Raw genomic sequence first — 19,963 nt, forward strand, 5'->3', positions numbered from 1 at the left:
GGTTTGCAATCAGTTCATAAGGGTTTCTCTCTGCAGCTCCTTCCTCCTCGCACTTTTCCTGTGCTCCAGGGTGTGTCCTTCCCATAGACTACAATCCTTCAGGAAAGGACTGCTGTTGTGAGTTAACCCCGGTAGGCAGCTAAGTCACTCACTCACTACCCTTGCAGTGGGATGAAGAAGAAAATTAGAAGAGCGAAATTGAGAAAACTTGTGGGTTGAGATAAAGACAACATTTGATGGCCGAGTCAGCTGGCAGCAACTGCCAATTGTGCAAATGCCTTTTGAGTGTGGGTAAGAGTTGCACCTCCCCTTGACTCCACCAATGGTAGTGTGATTTGAGAGAATCATACTTTACATGAATAATGTGGGTGGCATCCTTCCTATGCTGCTGATATAGGTCAAAGGGCAGGGTGTCAGGAAGCAGGGTGTCAACTCCCCCACTACCAAACCCTTTCCATGTAAATCTAGTGCTTATGTTTTGTTTTAAACTACACTTTGTGAAATCTAATGAGGATATTTCATTATTTCATATGCCCTCAATAGAGGGCTAGTGATAGAAATTCATCTAAAAGAATGTCTTGCTTGTCATAAAGCTTTATTTTATGACATAAAAGCAAAATGAAAGGTGGATATTTAAGGTCATTTGTACAACAGATCAGAAGAACCAACTATATGTGGAGTCATAATGTGTGCTTGCTTTTTTTTAATTTTAATTTTGGTATTGTGGCTGTAGTGGGTTAACCTTGCCTGGTTCAGAACACTCCATCCAGCTATGCTCTCGCTCCCTCTCCTCAACAGGATAGGGGAGAAAATAATAAGAAGAAGATTGTGGGTTGAGATAAAGACAAGGAGATTGACTTGGGGAAAAATTAATTTATTGCCAGTTAAAACTGATTTGGATAAACGAAGACAAAACAAGACCTTTTCCTCACCCCCTTTTTCCCGGGCTCAGTTTTACTCCTTCATTCCCAACTCCCTGTTGTGTCCCATTCCTCTGTTCGTGTGGTCCCCCCCCAGCAGCACAAGGGGGGATGTGGAACAGGAGGTTATAATAAGTAATAACAGTTCTTCCTGTCATCCCTTCTTCCTCACACTTCTCCCCTGCTCCAGTGTGGGTCCTCTCCATGGGCTGCAGTTCCTGTCAGGACAATCTACTCCACCGTGGGCTTTCCACAGGCTGCAGCTTCCTTAAGGGCATATCCACTTTCTCAGGCATGGGGTCCTCTGTGGGTTCTAGTGTGGATACCTGCTCTACCATGGTCTCTTCCATTGGCTGCAGGAGAATCTATGCTCTGGCATCTGTAGTACCTTCTCCCTCTCCTTCTTTGACCTTGATATTTGCAGTGTTGTTTCTCACAGCTTTGTTTCTCACACCTTTTTTCCTCACTCCTTCCACTGCCTATGCGTCCTTTTGCCCTTTCTTAAATACATTATCACAGAGATGTAACTAGCTTTGCTGATTGGTACAGCTTTGGCCAGCAGTTGGTCCATTGCCAAACCAGCTGGAATGGGCTTTGTCTGGCACAGGGTAGCCCCTTACCTTTTCTCACAGAGGCCAAACCAATGCAGCCCATCATGCTACCTATCCACATAAACCCAATAAAGTGTCCCACAACAAAACTAATAAAATCCATTTAACTGGTGTTAGTGTAAGGCTAAATAATATTACATAATCTTTTAAAATATACTATATTTTGTGTGTGAAAGAAATTTTAAACACTGAAGTTTTATCAGTAAAAATCTACATTGGCACTAATGTAGTTCTGTGAATGAATGCAAAGCAATTTTCTGGGGATCATCTGCTATTTCTATACTATTACAGCATGTATGATAGCTTCCTTGAATGAATTCACCCATACACAGTATTCACTCTGGGATGTTATACTGTGTTTATGGCACAACTATCTGCTAAACAGAGCAAAGAACATGAATGAGCTGGTTTTATGTTAATTAAATACTGAAGGCCCAATTTTATGGACCTATATCACATAAATCCATAGTACTTCAATGGCATTCTCTACTTTTATATGGTGGTGAATTGAAATTTGGGCATAAATTGCAGAGTTTCAGTAGCAGGGGGGCTGGAGTGGTAACCTGTGTGGGAGGAGGCTGTGAACTGCCCTGTACTAGTCACAGACAATTCCAGACAGCTCTGAAACTGATGTGAACAATTTATTTTGTGCCAAAACTTCAGCCAAACAGAGGAGCACGTGGTGTTCCTGCTCAAATCATGGGTCAAGGACAACAGAAAGAGCGTCTTCAAATACATGGCAGATAAAACTAACACTACAGGCAATGTAGGCCCACTGCTGAATGAGATGGGTGCCCTGGTGACAGAAGATACAGAGAAGGCAGAGTTACTGAATGCCTTCTTTGTCTCCACTGCTGGAAGCTGTCCTGAGGAGCCCCGTACCACTGAGGCCCCAGAGGAAGTTGGGACAATGGAGGAGTCTGTCTTGGTTGATGAGGACTGGGTTAAGGACCAATTAAGCAATCTGGATATCCATAAATCCATGAATCCAGATGGGATGCACCCATGGGTGCTGAGGGAGCTGGCTGAAGTAATTGCTAGACCACTCTTCATCATCTTTGCTAAGTCGTGAGGAACTGGAGAGGCGCCTGAGGACTGGAAAAAAGCAAATGTCACTCTAGTCTTCAAAAAGGACAAGGAGGAGGACCCAGGTAACTACAGAATGGTCAGCCTCACCTCCAAATCACAGAATCACAGAATGTTAGGGATTGGAAGAGACCTCAAAAGATCATCTAGTCCAATCCCCCTGCTGGAGCAGGAACGCCTAGGTGAGGTTATACAGGAAGGCATCCAGGCAGGTCTTGAATGCCTCCAGAGTAGGAGACTCCACAACCTCCCTGGGCAGCCTGTTCCAGTGCTCTGTCACCCTCACTGAGAAGTTGTTTCTTCTCAAATTTAAGTGGAACCTTTTGTGTTCCAGTTTGTACCCATTACCCCTTGTCCTACCATTGGTTGTCACCGAGAAGAACCTGGCTCCATCCTTGTGACACTCACCCTTTATATATTTGTAAACATTAGTGAGGTCACCCCTCAGTCTCCTCTTCTCCAAGCTAAAGAGGCCCAGCTCCCTCAGCCTTTCCTCAAAACGGGGATGCTCCACTCCCTTCATCATCTTTGTTGCCCTACGCTGGACTCTCTCCAGCAGTTCCCTGTCCTTCTGGAACTGAGGGGCCCAGAACTGGACACAATATTCCAGATGTGGTCTCACCAGGGCAGAGTAGAGGGGCAGGAGAACCTCTCTTGACCTACTGACCACCCCCTTTCTAATCCACCTCAGGTACCATTGACCTTCCTGGCCACAAGGGCCCAGTGCTGGCTCATGCTCACCCTGCTGTCCACCAGGACCCCCAGGTCCCTTTCCCCTACACTGCTCTCTAATAGGTCATTCCCCAACTTATACTGGAACCTGGGGTTGTTCCTGCCCACATTCAAGACTCTACGCTTGCCCTTGTTATATTTCATTAAATTTTTTCCCACCCAACTCTCCAGCCTGTCCAGGTCTCTGATGGCAGCACAGCCTCTGGCGTGTCAGCCACTCCTCCCAGCTTGGTGTCCCCAGCAAACTTGCTGACAGTCACTCTATTCCCTCGGCCAAATCATTGATGAATATATTGAATAATAGCGGCCCCAGCACTGACCCCTTGTGCACTGCACTGGATCCAGGCCTCAACTGGACTCTGCCCCATTGCCCACGACTCTCTGGCTTCTTCCCTTCAGCCAGTTCACACTCCACCTCACTCCCCGCTCATCCAGACCGCACTCCCTCAATTCAGCTGTGAGGATGCTGTGGGAGACTGTGTCAAATGCCTCACTCAAGTCAAGGTAGACCAAGAGTGTCTTCCCGAGGAGAGAAAGCTCAACCTGTCGACTGGTCCCAGAAGTCTTATTATGCTATTCCTCTGACTTCTCATTGATGGTGTCTTACCCCCATCCTTCCTCTATTATTAAAGTGTTTTATGCTATTTTCTACCTTTAGGTGGAGTTTGAGTGACTCCAGTCATACATACCTTTGTTATTGATTGGTGTAAAACCCCTTGCTTCGATTTTTAAGGTAAAAACTCAACTGAGCTTGCTCAGAGGGACTTAGTGGGTGTGATGGAGGCAGGTATCTTTTGAGATGGACGTGTGTTTTGGTATTATAATGAGACTATAATGAGCAAAGTTCATCCATCGGACCAATTTCTGGCTCAGTAACTAGCATTTTGGAAGTAATTTAACATTTATCCTTTTTGATCAGCAGCAGCTATACCGTCTGGTTCCTGTACCTGCCTTGTTATACAGGACCTGGCCATGGTATCATCATATCACTCCACCCCCCTTATTTTCTTAATTGATACTACTCTGAGCTCCCTCATGCACTAACAATTAAGGATGCAGGCCAAGTGTGTGGGGATGAAATCATACAGAACAGATTTCTTCCCTGCTGCGTAGCTACCTTATATGCTGAATGCCTTCTTTGTCTCTGTCTACTCTGCTGGAGGCTGTCCTGGGGAGCCCTGTACCCCTGAGACCCCGGATGAAGCCAGGTCAATGGAGGAGCTTGCTTTAGTCGATGAGGACCGGGTTAGGGAGCAATTAAATAGTCTGGACATCCATAAGTCCATGGGTCCAGATGGGATGCATCCGCAGGTGCTGAGGGAGCTGGCCGAAGTCATTCCTGGACCGCTCTCCATCATTTTTGCCACGTCTTGGGAAAGGGGAGAGGTGCCCGAGGATTGGAGGAAAGCAAATGTCACTCCGGTCTTCAAAAAGGGCAAGAAGGAGGACCCGGGTAATTATAGACCGGTCAGCCTCACCTCTGTCCCTGGGAAAGTAATGGAACAGCTTATCCTTGGTGCCATCTCAAGGCATATGAAGGATAACGGGGTTATCAGGGGCAGTCAGTATGGCTTTACCAAGGGTAAGTCATGCTTGACCAACCTCATAGCCTTTTATGAGAATGCAACAAGGTGGATGGATGATGGCAGAGCGGTGGATGTGGTCTACCTTGACTTCAGTAAAGCCTTTGACACAGTCTCTCACAGCATCCTCACAGCTAAATTGAGGAGGTGTGGTCTAGACAATAGAGTAGTGAGGTGGGTTGCAAACTGGCTTAAGGAGAGAAGCCAGAGAGTGGTGGTCAATGGTGCGGAGTCCAGTTGGAGGCCAGTATCTAGTGGAGTGCCTCAGGGGTCAGTACTGGGGCCAATATTATTCAATATATTCATTAACAATTTGGACAAGGGAATTGAGTGTACTATCAGCAAGTTTGCTGATGACACTAAGCTGGGAGGAGTGGCTGACACGGCAGAAGGCTGCGCTGCCATCCAGCGGGACCTGGACAGGCTGGAGAGTTGGGCGGGGAATAACCTGATGAAATTTAACAAGGGAAAGTGTAGAGTCCTGCATCTGGGCAGGAACAACCCCAGGTTCCAGTATAGGTTGGGAAAGTACATATTAGAGAGCAGTGTAGGGGAAAGGGACCTGAGGGTCCTGGTGGACAACAGGATGACCATGAGCCAGCACTGGGCCCTTGTGGCCAGGAAGGCCAATAGCATCCTCGGGTGTATTACAAGGGGGGTGGTCAGTAGATCGAGAGAGGTCCTCCTTCCCCTCTGCTCCGCCCTGGTGAGACCCCATCTGGAATATTGTGTCCAGTTCTGGGCCCCTCAGTTCAAGAAGGACAGGGAACTGCTGGAGAGGGTCCAGCGTAGGGCAACAAAGATGATTAAGGGAGTGGAGCACCTCCCTTATGAAGAAAGGCTGCGGGAGCTGGGTCTCTTTAGTGTGAAGAAGAGGAGACTGAGGGGTGACCTTATTAATGTTTATAAATATATAAAGGGTGAGTGCCACGAGAATGGAGCCAGGCTCTTCTCAGTGGCAAACAATGATAGGACAAGGGCTAAGGGGATCAAGCTGGAACACAAGAGGTTCCACTTAAATACGAGAAAAAACTTCTTCTCGATGAGGGTGACAGAGCACTGGAACAGGCTGCCCAGGGAGGTTGTGGAGTCTCCTTCCCTGGAGACATTCAAAGCCCGCCTGGACACATTCCTGTGTGACCTCACCTAGGTGTTCCTGCTCCAGCAGGGGGATTGGACTAGATGATCTTTTGAGGTCCCTTCCAATCCCAAACATACTGTGATACTGTGATAGCATTCCATTCACATGAATACTTCATATAAAAAGTGGGAGATCACGAGGATCTCGTCCCTTTCCTTTTTCCTTATGGCCAACATTAGGAGAGGACCTTGCTCGTCGTCCTTGTGAACGGAGGCCTAGTGACAGACTGAATCCAGCTCCGGTTGCCTGCAGAGTCCAGTCCAGGACTTTGCGTGCCGGCTCTGAGGTTGCTGAGACTTTCAAGATTGGTTTTGTATATTTTGTATTATTTTCTCTATTCTTATTAGTAGCATTAGTAAAACATCTTCAATTTTTCCAACTCTCTTCTGTCTGTCCTTCTTTTCCTCCCCATCACCTGTGCTGAGTGGGAAGGGGGAGAGGGAGGGGCAAAAGGGGGAAAGGGGGGAGGAGAGGAGGTTAACAATACATCTGCCAGGGTTTGATTGTCACCCTGCAATCAAAACTCTTGACAGATAATTGGCACCCAACGTGTTGCAAGAGAAAGGGGTAAAATTTGGCAATGAAAAGGGGTAAATTTGGAGATTTTTGGCTTTCCTACTGCTCTGACGTACCTTTCAATTTTCTTGGCACGGTGCCAACTCATAGAGTTGTGATACTCGCGCGTCTGTTTGCTTCGGATATTATTTAGTGGTATTAAGGAAAATTGAATTACATGGATTTAAAGATGTTATGGCATAAGTTGTATCAGTTATTTTCTACATTGTGCTCGCTGATCCCATATCTGTGCTGGACCTTCTTTCTGAGTCGAAGTATTCATTATATAACAATAAGAAACTGGACAATGGTTATGATGATACTGTGTGGTTTGGCACTGGTTTATTTCATTATACTGCAGCCGCTAATTAATTTCTACTCGTTTCTGCTTTACCTTGAAAAACCTCCAGGAGAGATAAAATAGCAATATGGCTCTCTGTTTGCCAACTGGTCGAGCGAATTTTTAGAAAGGCTGACTAACAATACTTCCATTTTTTGCTAGGACAGTTTGCAAATGTTTTAGAGAGCTTTGAATATCCTTGGAGCTTTGATAGAACTGTGATGGTGTTATCTGGTTTGCTGAATGTGTGTCAGTTTGTGTTACTGTTAAGAGAAATGAGGTTCAATAGGAGGTTTGCGTCTCTTCTTAGTCCTGAGATTTGCGGTGCGTCTTCGGAAGCTTTAGCAAAAAGCACTCCTGGCCGCTCGAGAAAAGGCAAAACAGCCAAAGCTACCGCTGCAGCCACTGCCCCCCCAACCGCGGCTTCACAGGCTGAAGCTACAGCTCCTCCGCAGAGCTCCTCTGCCAAGGTCGCTGCAGATAACGTTACTTCTCCAGCCTCAAAGGCTAACAAGGCAGCCCCCCCTTCTTCACACACTGGGCACTGTTGCTGCTGTAACCACAGCAATCACTGTGACAGTCATTCAGACTCTAGAAATGAATCAAATGATGGTGAACCCATATCAGAATCAGTTGCTGGTTGTAAGAAAGTCACTAGAAAGACTACCCGTGCAGCAGGTGATGGCACAGGGCCAACATCAACCCAAGAGGCATCATCATCAGGACAGGGAGGAGATGAAGTGACCACCACTCGGTCCTTTTCTCCAGGTGAGCTGAGAGATCTGCGAAAAGACTTCAGTCGTCGTGAAGGAAAGAATACTGTAACCTGGCTGCTGCGATGCTGGGACAATGGGGCAGAAACAATTGAATTAGAAGGTGGTGAAACCAGGCAGCTGGGATCTCTGTCAAAAGACTCCACCATTGATAGGGCAATTTCAAGAGACTCTAACGCCACTGCTCTCTGGACCCGACTCCTGACAGCTATGAAAGTAAGATTGCCCTACAGGGAAGATTACAAAATATTACTGAAAGTGATTGAGCAGCTCCGGTACTTTGAGGACAGCCTTGCTGGTTCTCTACGGGCTTGTGTCTCCGCTGTGGAGAAACTGTGTGAAAAATCTGATGACCGGTTTGAAAAGCTGTTGCAAGAAATCAAAGAGCTCAGAGAAGACACGTACCATTCACGACCTGCACAAACCTATGTTTCAGCTGTTAGGAGAAGGCGTTTCCAATCTCGAGAGAGAGGGCAGAGGCAGCCCACAAAAAGAGGTTCACTGTGGTTCTTCCTACATGAGCAGGGAGAAAACATGAATAAGTGGCATGGAAGACCTACCTCAGAACTTCAAGAACGAGTACGTGAGATAAAAGGAAAAACTCCTAGGAAGGTGGCTGCTCCAGTTTACAAAAGGAGCAGAAGAGATTCTGATGCTCTTGAAGGAACCTCTAATTCACACCCAGAGACTGTGCAAAACAGGAATTAGAGGTGCCCTGCCTCCAACCAGGTGGAGGAAAGGGATAACAGAGTTTATTGGACTGTACAAATACGATGGCCTGGTACAACACAACCCCAGGAGTACAAAGCTTTAGTGGACGCTGGTGCTCAGTGCACAATAATTCCTTCTAATTATAAAGGAACGCAATCCATCAATATTGTTGGAGTGACTGGGGGATCCCAGGAACTGACTGTTGTAGAGGCTGAAATGAGCCTAACTGGAAAAAACTGGCAAAAGCATCCCATTGTGACTGGTCCAAATGCTCCGTGCATCCTTGGCATAGACTACCTCAGGAGAGGGTATTTTAAGGACCCAAAAGGGTGTAGGTGGGCATTTGGTATAGCAGCTGTGGACACTGAGAAAATTGAACAGCTGTCTGATTTGCCTGGTCTTTCAGATGATCCTTCTGTTGTAGGACTGCTGATGGTTGACGATCAGCAGATGCCAATTGCTACCACGACGGTGCATCGCCGGCAATATCGCACCAATCGAGACTCTTTGATTCCTATACGGAAGCTGATCCGTCAATTGGAAAGCCAGGGTGTGATCAGTAAGACTCGCTCACTTTTTAACAGCCCAATCTGGCCAGTGCGTAAGTCTAGTGACGAGTGGAGACTAACTGTAGACTATCGTGGCCTGAATGAAGTTACACCACCACTGAGTGCTGCTGTGCCTGACATGCTAGGACTGCAATTTGAACTGGAGTCAAAGGCAGCCAAGTGGCATGCTACAATTGACATTGCTAATGCATTTTTCTCTATTCCTGTAGCAGCAGAGTGCAGGCCGCAGTTTGCTTTCACCTGGAGGGGCATCCAGTACACATGGAATCGCTTGCCCCAGGGGTGGAAACACAGCCCTACCATCTGCCATGGACTGATCCAGACCACGCTGGAGCAAGGTGAAGCTCCAGAACACTTGCAATATATTGATGACATCATCGTATGGGGCGACACAGCGAAAGAAGTCTTCGAGAAAGGTGAGAGAATAATTCATATTCTTTTGGATGCTGGTTTTGCCATAAAACGAAGCAAGGTCAAGGGACCTGCACGAGAGATCCAGTTTTTAGGAATAAAATGGCAAGATGGCCGTCGTCAGATCCCAATGGATGTGATCAACAAAATTGCAGCAATGTCTCCACCTACTAATAAAAAGGAGACACAGACTTTCTTGGGCGTTGTAGGTTTTTGGAGAATGCATATTCCTGACTACAGCCAGATTGTGAGCCCTCTCTATCGAGTGACTCGTAAAAAGAACCAATTTGAGTGGGGCCCTGAACAACGCCAAGCCTTTGAACAAATTAAGCGTGAGATAACTCATGAAGTGGCCCTTGGACCAGTTCGGACTGGACTAGATGTTAAAAATGTGCTCTACACTGCAGCCGGAGATAATGGACTTACCTGGAGCCTCTGGCAGAAAGCACCAGGAGAAGCCCGAGGTCGACCCTTAGGTTTTTGGAGTCGAGGATACAAAGGATCTGAGGCCAACTATACTCCAACTGAAAAGGAGATACTAGCAGCATATGAAGGAGCTCGAGCTGCTTCAGAAGTGATCGGCACTGAAGCACAGCTCCTCCTGCACCTCGACTGCCGGTGCTGAGCTGGATGTTCAAAGGGACGGTTCCCTCTCCACATCATGCAATCGAAGTTACATGGAGTAAATGGATTGCACTGATCACGCAATGAGCTCGAATTGGAAGTCCCAATTGCCCAGGGATCTTAGAAGTGATTACAGACTGGCCAGAAAGCAAAGACTTTGGGATGTCTGCAGATGAGGAGGAAGTAACACGTGCTGAAGAAGCACCACCATATAATACTCTTTCAGAGACTGATAAGCAGTATGCACTGTTCACAGATGGATCCTGTCGTCTTGTAGGAAAACATCGAAGGTGGAAAGCTGCTGTGTGGAGTCCCACACGACAAGTTACAGAAGCCACTGAAGGACAAGGTGAATCCAGTCAATTTGCAGCAGTGAAAGCCATCCAGCTGGCTTTGGACATTGCTGAACGAGAGAAGTGGCCAATACTTTATCTCTATACTGACTCATGGATGGTAGCAAATGCCTTGTGGGGGTGGCTACAGCAATGGAAGAAAAGCAACTGGCAGTGCAGAGGTAAACCCATTTGGGCTGCCACACTGTGGCAAGACATTGCTGCTCGGCTAGAGAGCCTGCCTGTGAAAGTTCGTCATGTAGATGCTCATGTACCTAAAAGTCGAGCCACCGAGGAACATCTAAACGACCAACAAGCAGATCAAGCTGCTAAGATTAAAGTAGCTGAGGTGGACTTGGACTGGCAACATAAAGGTGAACTTTTCCTAGCTCGGTGGGCCCATGATGCTTCAGGGCATCAAGGTAGAGATGCAACATATAAATGGGCTCGCGATCGAGGGGTGGATTTAACTATGGACACTATTTCACAGGTTATTCATGAATGTGAAACTTGCGCCGAAATCAAACAAGCGAAACGGTTAAAACCTGTATGGTATGGGGGGCGATGGTTAAAGTATAAGTATGGAGAAGCTTGGCAGATTGATTATATTGCACTTCCACGAACACGTCAAGGTAAGCGTTATGTACTTACAATGGTGGAAGCAACCACTGGATGGTTGGAAACATATGCCGTACCTCATGCTACAGCCCGAAATACCATCTTGGGCCTTGAGAAGCAAGTCCTTTGGCGGCACGGTACGCCAGAAAGAATTGAATCAGACAATGGTACTCATTTCAAAAACAGTATTATAGACAATTGGGCCAAAGAACATGGTATTGAGTGGGTATATCATATTCCATATCATGCACCAGCCTCTGGGAAAATTGAAAGGTACAATGGTTTGTTAAAAACTACACTAAAGGCACTGGGTGGCGGAACCTTTAAAAACTGGGATTCACATTTAGCAAAAGCCACTTGGTTGGTCAACACTAGGGGATCAACCAATCGAGCCGGGCCTGCCCAATCAGAAATTCTACGGACTGTAGAAGGAGATAAAGTCCCTGTAGTACACATGAAAAATATGTTAGGAAAGGCAGTCTGGGTTACTCCTGCCTCAGGCAAAGGCAAACCTATTCGTGGGATTGTTTTTGCCCGGGGACCTGGCAGCACCTGGTGGGTGATGCTTAAGGATGGAGAAGTTCGGTGTGTACCTCAAGGGGATTTGATTTTAGGTGAAAATATGCAATGCTGAACTGTATGATGTGAATTGCCGCACTAACAATGTTTAATAAGTGTCTTTCAGATCAAGACAATGGTGATGAAACCAGCGCTGGCTTCTTCGAGTGGCGCCCGACACCTTCTTCGAAGTTGGTGTCCTTAACCCACAAGCAGTGGTCATGAGATGCACTTGTACCATTTTTCCTGCCCTGGGAGACTGTTGTGACAAAATGAACTTAATGAACTTTTCAAAGGATGGTCCACTGATTAAGAGAATGATGAATTACTCCTGTGTATATATGTACATATCTATATCTGTATATATATATAGATATAGTAGTAGTGATTAATTAGATTGTATTGATAGATTGTATTGATAAGGTTTAAGTATACCGTGAATGGCATATTATAAGGCATATTATAACTTGTTAAAAACCAAGTTTCTCTTTTAGTGAATTTGCCTGTCAGCTAAAGCCTTCATATTAGCTGCATTTTCCTGGAGAACCAGATACATGTTTTGGTAAACCTAGCAATGGAATGCAAACTTATTAATAAGCATGGATACACCTCTCACGAGACAGGTGACCAAGAAACTGACCAACTGTGTATAACATTCCATTCGCGTGAATACTTCATATAAAAGTGGGAGATCACGAGGATCTCATCCCTTTCCTTTTCCTTATGGCCGACATTAGGAGAGGACCTTGCTATTTGTCCCTGTGAACTGAGGCCTAGTGACAGACTGAATCCAGCTCCGGTTGGAGAGGAGGTTAACAATACATCTGCCACGGTTTTATTGTCACCTCGCAATCAAAAACCTCGACACCACCTTTAAAAAATTATGGGCTATGAATATGAACAGCTACATTATAAAAAGTATTTTCTATAGGTTGTCTTTTGAAAATTTCTGCTTTTTACTTACTTTCCATTACTCAAAAAAAAAAAAATAAATAAATCGGATTTTAACCCCCAAATTGCAAACCTACAATTTCTGAGTCAGATCTTCTCTCTTCCATCTTTGCTTCATCATCTTTTCTCTAAACTCTCCAGTTTTAGTGGCAGCTGCTAGTTTACTACACTAATACCTCCTTATTACAAAAATAACTGAATTGATAGTTTAATGACATCATACTTATTCAGGAGGTTGTTCATACAAGTGCTTAACTCCCACATAAATTAACTGAATTCACATGCTTAAAACTAAGTGCTTGCTTAACAACAGAACCCATACAGTAGGCAGTTATGGAATAACCTCTTCAGGGGAAGTCTCTTTCTAACTCCATTAGTTTGACTTATACTCCAAAGTAAAAGAATTTTGATTCCTTCAAAAACATTTGGTTTTTTACTCGTTTAGCTGGTGACTTTTCGGAAGTCCTACAATGAATTAATTTACAAGAGAAGTTGAAATTTACAAATTACCTTCCGCAAGCATTAAATGTCTTAATGCTCCATTTAATGATTTTTTATTTTCTGTTTTGTCTCAAAGTACTACGCTAAAAAAAAACAAAAAACCCAGAACAAAACCACAAACAAACCAAACACCTAAAAACAAAACCAAAACAACCACACACCCCAAAACATGACAGCCACTCTCATTCTAAACAGCTTTATCAGATTTGGTACTAAAAGCATTTTAAAGTTTTGAAGTACCTTATTTTTAAAGGGGCTTCCTATTTGTGAAGGACAAAATATTCCTTAAATTCAAACTAATTTATTATGAAAAGAAAACCATGACAACTGTTTTTACTCTTGCTGCATTATTACGTCCAACATGGTCGCTCTTAGAAATTCAGTCTACTACTGTTGCTAGGAGTCAGTTGCTGTGCAACCTAAAAGGTATGTGGTGCTTTCAGATTAAGAAGCATTAATAAATCTGTGGTCAGAAATGTATAAGGAGGCATAATTTGCTTAAAGAGCTTAAATTCCTTCTCAAATAGTCACCACACATTTCCAGATATCTTTTTTAAAAGGGTTATACTAACAGATTTTAACAATTACACTGGTTTTTGGCTGGGATAGCAATAATTTTCTTCATAGCAGTTTGCATAGTTCTGTGGTTTAGATTTATGACTGAAACAGTGTTGATAACACATCCATGTTTTAGCTATCGTTTAAGAATGCTTATGCAGTGTCAAGGCCTTTTCTGTTTCTCACACTGCTCTGCCAGCAAGTCAGCTGGGGATGCACAAGTTGGGAGGGGTCACAGCTGGGACAGCTGACTCCAACTAACCTAAAAGGATATTCCATATCATATGACATGGTACTCAGCAATAAAAGCTGGGGGGCAGGAGGAGGAAGGGGGGAATGTTTAGAGTTATGGCACTTGTCTTCCCAAGGAACTCACAATGAAGCCCTGCTTCCCTGGGAATGGCCAAACATCTGCCTGCAGATGTCAGGCAGTGAATGAATTCCTTACTTTACTTTGCTTGTACACACAAGCAAATATTTAATAAAAACTAAAGCAATACATATTATCTTCACTGCATTCTAACTGAAAGCAAACAACAAAGTTTTCCTCTAATTTGTCATTTAGGAGGACAATTAAATATCTTAAGCACCAAGAAATCTCAAAGTTAATGTTTCAACAGCTAAAATAGCTGCACAACATGCTCTGTATAGATCTTTATTTTACGCTCCCAAAGAACAAGATATCAAGCTCTATATTTTGGACCATAAATTAACAATCTTAAAAACACCTTAAAAATGGCAGCATGATGCTTCATAATTACTTTTTATATCTACCTATACCAAATGGATCTTCAAGTTGACTAAGATGGGTTCTGGTCGATGGCAAGTTGAACGTGAGCCAACAGTGTGCCCTGGCAGCCAAGAGGGCCAACCGCGTCCTGGGGTGCATCAAGCACAGCCTTGCCAGCTGGTCGAGGGAGGTGATTGTCCCGCTCTACTCTGCACTGGTGTGGCCTCACCTGGAGCACTGTGTGCAGTTCTGGGAGCCACAGTATAAAAAAGATATTAAGCTACGGGAGAGTGTCCAGAAGAGGGCTATCAAGTTGGTGAAGGGTTTGGAGGGGAAGCCGTGTGAGGAACGGCTAAAGTCACTTGGTTTGTTCAGCCCGGAAAAGAGGAGACTGAGGGGAGACCTCATCATGGTCTACAGCTTCCTCACAAGGGGAGGAGGAAGGGTAGGCGCTGATTTCTTCTCTCTGGCGACCAATGACAGAACCCAAGAGAATGTCAGGAAGATGTGCCAGAGGAGGTTTAGGTCAGACATTAGGAAAAGGTTCTTCACCCAGAGGGTGCTGGACACTGGAACAGGCTCCCCAGGGAGGCAGTCACGGCCCCAAGCCTGACAGTATTCAAGAAGAGACTGGACAACGCCCTCAGACACATGGTGTGACCTGTGGGGCTGTCATATGCAGGGACAGGAGTTGGACTCGATGATCCTTGTGGGTCCCTTCCAACTCAGGACATTCTATGTTCTGCGAAAATCTAAGCAGATGTCAACCAAACACACTTAGAGATAATTTCTAAATTGTCTAAAAAAAATAATTTAAAAACTTCCTGAGATTCTCCTACTTGATAAAAAGGCAAATTCTTCACCATGATTATTTTTACAACATGTTTGAAGATGTTTTAAGCAATCTTCAGGTTGCTGGTGTGCAAAATAGATCCTGAACTGCTGAATAAGCATTCTTTCTTGTCATTTGCAATTGGCTGAAGGAGTCTTCTTCAAAGTAATTTTTAAATGTCAATTTTCTTTATATTTAGATGAAGCAAGTAATGTTTACACCCCAAAAGAAAACAGATTAACAAAAAGAGTAACTGTAGGCTATCCTGCAGCTCAGATGGATATACTTCAGAAATGTCTGTTGTACAGTGCTTCCCGGCCTTGCCACATTTCACTACCTGAGGTAAACTGTGAAACACTAAACCATGTGGAAGTGAAGCATCTAACAAGGAAAGGGAAACAGTGGATAGGAAACAATTCTGCAAAAAGGAAACATATTGAGGGGATGAATAACAATTGAAACTGAGTGCCAGCAAATCCAGAAAACAAAATTATAAAGTGTACATGAACAGACAAAACTATCGACAATAAGAAAAAGCAAAGTAGGACTAAAATATAAATTGGAAAAGCAAAGAAAATTGACATAAAAAAAAGATTTAAATACTGAATTTTTGTTTAACTTCTTATCTAGAAACAAAATGAGCAAAATGTTCCAACAATGTTCTTTAGCTTCTCCCATTATCTGAATTCTAAATATCCCTTTAGAAATCTAACATTTTGTCTTCCATTTCACAGGCCTGTATCTGCATGTTAGTGAACAGTAATTCTAAAAAAAAAAAATGAATTTTCCTAATACAATATTACTTTATAGTTAGCTCAAAATTAGGTTTAATTAAAAAAGACTGATAATGTGATAAAACAAAACTAAAAGGAATCACTGAAGATAAAAATATCCCTGTTTTGTGCCATGTAAGTATGGCTGTAAGAAGAAACTAAACATTTCACCATGGCACTATGTGTTAGAGAGAAAGAGAAACTAGAGTAAAACCAAGTAAAACAATTATACAGGAAATACACATGGGATTTATGTTAAGAATCAGTGAAAAAAACCCACCACCACTGGCTAAGGGGTTGTGAAGAACTATATGGTTGCATGGTATCAGTGTTTTTCTTCTTTTAAATTAATTTAAAAATAGGTTAAAACACGTACATTTTTTTGTAATAAGGGGTGCACTTCCTAACGCAGTATAAGCTAGAATTAATAGACTATGAAACTATTTTGGAACATCTACTGAGAAATTACAACTTAATAGAAAAACTGAATGACAACAGAAAACCATATGGATCAACAACATGATCGTGGCATGGTTGGATCACCTTAATTAAGAAAACATACCCAGGTAGATGGCTTTTATTCCTACGGTACTATACATTAAATACTTCTTTAGCACTTCAGAAACAAATTTGTTTCTAAGAAAGTAAGACAAACACGCAGCATTGTGTGCTCTAAATATGCACAACTCCTTTGAGTTTACTGAAAACTTAAGTCATTTCTATACTAGCAGGTTAAATTCTACAAGTAGTATGAGCTGGAAAATTCAAAAAGTCTCTGAATCAGTGCATGAAAAATAACACAGTCAAATATTCCATGTAGAACAAATATGTTTTTAAACTAAAATGAAAATGTTAGTTGATGAGAACAGAAAGTTGGGAATTCAGAAGTACAGCCATAAAATTAAATTATAAAATTCAATTACACTTGCAACCAGATAGCTTGGTTTATGGAAATGACAGTCAATTGCACTGAAGGATTTTATATAGTCACAATCAGCCCTTCAACCTCTACTATTTACTAATCACACCTTCAAGACAGTTTTAAAGGATCCCTAATCCCTCTGCTGTGTTATCCACTGGCCTTCCCTACTGATATATTAAGATAGTTTGGAACATTATGAGTACTGCAGCATGTCAGAAAACTTTCGATTAAATAAATAAATAAACTTTCATAATAACCACAGGGCAATTTGCATCCTTTTTTTCCCCTTTGGAAATTATGTCTCTTCCCATATTATAAAATGGGAGGGAAGAAAGGCTGAGGAAGAGAAAGCGCTGGAGGCTTCTCCCTCCCCCCTCCCCCCTCCCCCCTCCCCCTCAATCAATAGTGAAGCCCAATGGACCAGTCCTAGCCTGGATGCTGCAAGAGGGGAATAGGTAAAGGTTGGGGTGGAGGGAGAAGAAGAAAGAGATAGAAAGGCGGGATTGCAAGCCTGTACAGAACAGTTACATTCACCTGAAATGTGGAAAGCTGTGTTGTTGTTCTTGCTGGTGGTGGCTGTTGTAGGTGACGATGAGGAAGGAGATGGAAAGCAGCGAAAGAGCGGTTGTTGTTGATGAGTAACAGTCACCAGGACTACGGTGACTATAGCGCTTGATTCACAAGGCAACAGTTGCTATAACTCACAAAAGAGAGAGAACAAGCGAGAGAGAAGGCAGTGGCCCAGCCGAAGAGACCCGGAAGAGGCAGGGCCTTCCGTGTGACGGACAGCTGTTAGGGCCGGAGGGGAGGGAAATCCCTTTTCGCGAGGGGGAAAGAAAAGAAGGTTGGGAGGGACATACTAACTTCTCCACCTCGCTAAGGGCGTGCAAGGGAGCATTCTGTCTCCAATAAGAAAAGTGGCAATAGTATGACAATGGACTATCCATGAATGTAAGATCGCACTACAGGCAGGGAGGGAACTTGTAGTGGTGGCTGATTGTTCAAATGAATAGCAACTGCCAGGCCGAAACCCGAGTGGGAGGGAGAAGGAGAGAAGAGGGGGTGTGGTCATATCTGTCTCCCTCGTGGATCATACTCACCGACATCCTGACATCACATCCGATTAGCGACTAAGATAAAAAGGGGGGTTTGTGCAGGGATCTGCATTTAGTGGTTTGCTTTTTTTTTCCACCCTGCTTGCTTCCTGCTGCTTGGAAGCAGTTCAGCATGAACAGGAAGTTCTGCTTTGTGCTCACTGCTTGTCACCTTTTCCACTCCTTCTTCCATCAGAAAATGGCAGTGAAGAGTCACTGATGGGTGGAGTATTTGTTAACTTCTGACATTTAAAGTAGGTGAGACTGTGGCAGCAGTTGTACTGCCCTTATTGGCAAAGCTGAACATTTTCTTTAACTGATGCATACACTCAGCCTGCTGGACGCAGCACATGCACAACCAGCATGTGCATTACCAGCTGCCTTGTGCAACCTTTTCCTCCAACAATGTTCCTCATAGACCCCTACCCTTCCCCACTTATGCCTTTCCTTAGAATGCAACCTGCTTCACTTCTATTCCTTCCCTGAACACACTTCATTCAGCATGCTGCCCCCAGGTCAATACTCTTTAATTTTCTTTCCTCATCCTGTTTCTCCTTAATCTCCCATATCACCAGTGATTCTTTGCTTCTCTAGGGCCATGGGGCTACAAGGTGTTGAGGATGACTGCTTGTTTTAGGAATATAAGGGATGTTGTGTATTGGAGGGAATACACAATGCAAGAATTTACACAGCATCATACCTATTTTTCTGCAATGCATCCACATCTAATGGCCACCATGATCCCATATATCCCTGTAACCCCAATACATGCAAACCTGCAGTTCTTTTGCACCTTTTGTAACTTATAAAATCACTGTATAGCTGTATGCAGCCCATTCTACCATCTACATAACCAATAATATTTGACTGCAATACATATATTGGTCACAGAGAGCATGGAGTCATGAGGGGAAAGTCCTGCTTAACTAACTTAATTTCATTTTATGACAAGGTCACCCATCTAGTTGACAAAATGTCCAGCATACAGTTAGACAAGTCCATAATGCAATTGAGTGATGACTCAGGTTCAAAGAGTTATAGCAAATGGGGTTACATCAGGCTGGCAGCCAGTCACCAGTGGGGTGCCCCAGGGCTCAATTTTAGGGCCAGTGTTCTTTAATGTTTTTATAAATTATCTGGATGCAGGAATTGAATGTACATTAAAGAAGTCTGCTGACAACACTAAATTAGGAGGAGCTGTGGACTCCGTCGAGGGTAGAGAGGCCTTAGAGAGAGATCTGGATAGACTAGATGTGGGAATGGCAGGACGTGGTTCCAGCTAAAGGGCCTTGGACAGGTTATACAGAAGTATGTTTTTTATGAGTGTAAGGAGTGATAGCCCAGGCCAGTGAGAATGATATCTCTGGCCAGATAACCACCCCTGTATGTATGATGTGTGAATGTTGGACCTGGGCGTGTGAATGAGTGGGTCAGAACGCTGCACACAAGATATGCGTGGGAACGTGACTGAAAACAGACACAACATGAGTGTGGTGTGTTTGGAATAACATTTTTTGAAAAAACATCCTGTCTAACCTCTTGGTCCAGGCCCATATCTGTAAACCTATAAATTGAGAACTGTTAATAAAAGTCATCTCAGCTCAGCCTGGCTCTGCTCTCGCTAACAAGAACTCTGTGTCTGTGCATCTCTGTCTGCATCTGTATGTGTTGTTCTCATCGCCACACTAAAGAGCTGAGCAATCACCAACCATATGAAATTTAACAAGAGCAAGTGCTGGATTCTCCACCTGGGATGGGATATTCCTGGTTATGCATACAAACTGGGGGACAAAAGGCTAGAGAGCAGCCCTGCAGAAAGAGATGTGGGGGGTTGAGTTGATGGCAAGTTGAATATGAGTCAACAGTGTGCCCTGGCAACCAAAAGGGCCAACTGTGTCCTGGGGTGCATCAAGCACAGTATAGCTAGCTGGTCAAGAGAGGTGATTGTCTCAGTCTACACTGCACTGGTGCAGCCTCACTTTGAGTACTGTGTGCAGTTTTGGATGCCTCAATATAAGAAGGACATCAAAATATTAGA

At 44.0% G+C, this 19,963-nt stretch overlaps 1 protein-coding gene across 1 annotated transcript in view; it reads right to left on the minus strand.

Annotated features, from left to right (window-relative positions):
• The window catches only part of LOC136114585 (transcription factor RFX3-like), a 177,574-nt gene extending 160,002 nt beyond the window's left edge, over positions 1 to 17,572 (minus strand). Inside the window, exon 1 of the mRNA XM_065859958.1 lies at positions 17,366 to 17,572. The gene's annotated coding sequence lies outside the window, so the exon portion shown is untranslated. The remainder of the gene's footprint in view (positions 1 to 17,365) is intronic.
• Between the last annotated feature and the right edge of the window lie 2,391 nt (positions 17,573 to 19,963).

The sequence above is a fragment of the Patagioenas fasciata genome, chromosome W (assembly GCF_037038585.1).
Source record: "Patagioenas fasciata isolate bPatFas1 chromosome W, bPatFas1.hap1, whole genome shotgun sequence".
Classification (NCBI taxonomy): Eukaryota; Metazoa; Chordata; class Aves; order Columbiformes; family Columbidae; genus Patagioenas; species Patagioenas fasciata.